The 1,900-nt window shown below is 50.2% G+C and overlaps 3 non-coding genes across 3 annotated transcripts; 2 read left to right on the top strand and 1 right to left on the bottom strand.

The window, feature by feature from the left end:
• Window positions 1-855: 855 nt before the first annotated feature.
• Window positions 856-928, bottom strand: TRNAK-CUU (transfer RNA lysine (anticodon CUU)). Its single transcript has one exon. It is a non-coding gene; the product is annotated as a tRNA-Lys (tRNA).
• Window positions 929-1,064: 136 nt separating this feature from the next.
• Window positions 1,065-1,135, top strand: TRNAG-GCC (transfer RNA glycine (anticodon GCC)). Its single transcript has one exon. It is a non-coding gene; the product is annotated as a tRNA-Gly (tRNA).
• A 387-nt stretch (window positions 1,136-1,522) lies between these two features.
• On the top strand, window positions 1,523-1,593 carry TRNAG-GCC (transfer RNA glycine (anticodon GCC)). Its single transcript has one exon. It is a non-coding gene; the product is annotated as a tRNA-Gly (tRNA).
• Window positions 1,594-1,900: the final 307 nt, after the last annotated feature.

Raw genomic sequence — 1,900 nt, 5'->3', positions numbered from 1 at the left:
ATTATGAATTGGCAAAAAAGGACAATGTATGAGGCAGTGACACACACTGAGTGCAATACAACCAGACGTGGTTGAAGCACACACTACAGGGTGAGCTGCACTCACACACCAGACCTTGCAGACAGCGGTGAACAGTACAGATGCAGAGCACTGTGCACTAGCGCTGCAAGACCAAAAAAATTTCTCTATCTACTCCTATATAGTGTGTTTGGAACAAATTTAGCTGAATACGGATGGAACCACCACACTAATAGGAAATATCAGGAAAAATTATGAATTGACAAAAAAGGACAATGTATGAGGCAGTGACACACACTGAGTGCACTATAACCAGACGTGGCTGAAGCACACACTACAGGGTGAGCTGCACTCACACTCAGAGACCTTGCAGAAAGCGGTGAACAGCACAGAGAACTGTGCACTAGCACTGCAAGGCACAGCGATTTATAAAGTAGCTTGGGTAAAGCAGAATAGACCAAATAGGTAGCTAAATCTGTCCCTCAGAACAACAGCATCCTATCCCTAACTGAATTCACAGCAGAGTGAGCTGAAAATGGCGGCGGCGGCTTTTATAGTGCATCATGACATCATTTCAGCAGCCAATCACAGCCATGCCATTAGTTAAGATGCCTACATGCCTAACAGGATGTGCCCACACTTCTTAGGATCCTCATTGGCTGAATAAAATGAAAATGGCTCATTGCATTATGGGAACTTCCGATTCCGGTATACGATATTGCAAAAGTATCGGAATTAAGTATCGGAATTCCGATACCGCGAATATCGGCCGATACCCGATATTTCAGTATCGGAATGCTCAACACTAATAAGTAGTAAAAGGCAGCAATAAGCAACCGCCCAACGTGGGGCTTGAACCCATGACCCTGAGATTAAGAGTCTCATGCTCTACCGACTGAGCTAGCTAGGCGGCAGACATGCACTCACGCACCGCACCACACCGCACCGCACCGCAAGAGCTTCATGTGGTCAGGTCGGGCGATGGTGGCCGTCTGATCCTGGGACCTGGATCTGGCAGGCACCACTGACATGAAGGCCTCATCCAAGCATTGGTGGTTCAGTGGTAGAATTCTCGCCTGCCATGTGGGAGGCCCGGGTTCGATTCCTGGCCAATGCAGCACAGCTCCTTTTCTCATTTGCTGACCATTGCAGCGCATCTCTTCGCTCATTGACTTTGCAGAGACTTGCTAAAACATTGGCCACTTGCTGCTTTTCTTTCGCTTCCCATCCTTTTGGGCCTTCCGTGCCCTTTATCCTGCGGGGCTATGCTGTTTGTCATGTTTTGTAGCAAGCAGAAGGGGGCAGTTCGTAAGGGGGCAGTTCGTAAGGGGGCAGTTCGTAAGGGGTTATCTGGGTTGACAGTGATTAGCATAAGTAGTAAAAGGCAGCAATAAGCAACTGCCCAACGAGGGGCTCGAACCCACGACCCTGTGATTAAGAGTCTCATGCTCTGATCCTGGGACCTGGATCTGGCAGGCACCACTGACATGAAGGACTCATCCAAGCATTGGTGGTTCAGTGGTAGAATTCTCACCTGCCACGCGGGAGGCCCGGATTCGATTCCCGGCCAATGCAGCACTGCTCCTTTTCTCATTTGCTGACCATTGCAGCGCATCTCTTCCCTCATTGACTTTGCAGACACTTGCGAAAACATTGGGCACTTGCTGCTTTTCTTTCGCTTCCCATCCTTTTGGGCCTTCCCTGCCCTTTATCCTGCAGGGCTATGCTGTTTGTCACCACACCGCACCACACCGCACCGCAAGAGCTTCATGTGGTCAGGTCGGGCGATGGTGGCCGTCTGATCCTGGGACCTGGATCTGGCAGGCACTAGTGTTGAGCCACCGCCGTAGTGTTCGAGTTCGGTTCGGTTCGTCGAACACCC

This window comes from Phyllobates terribilis, unplaced genomic scaffold (assembly GCF_046119375.1).
Source record: "Phyllobates terribilis strain yellow unplaced genomic scaffold, ASM4611937v1 Scaffold_5__5_contigs__length_657084704, whole genome shotgun sequence".
Taxonomy (NCBI): Eukaryota; Metazoa; Chordata; class Amphibia; order Anura; family Dendrobatidae; genus Phyllobates; species Phyllobates terribilis.
Note: the sequence above shows the minus strand (reverse complement) of the source record. Positions and strands in the feature narration are given on the sequence as shown.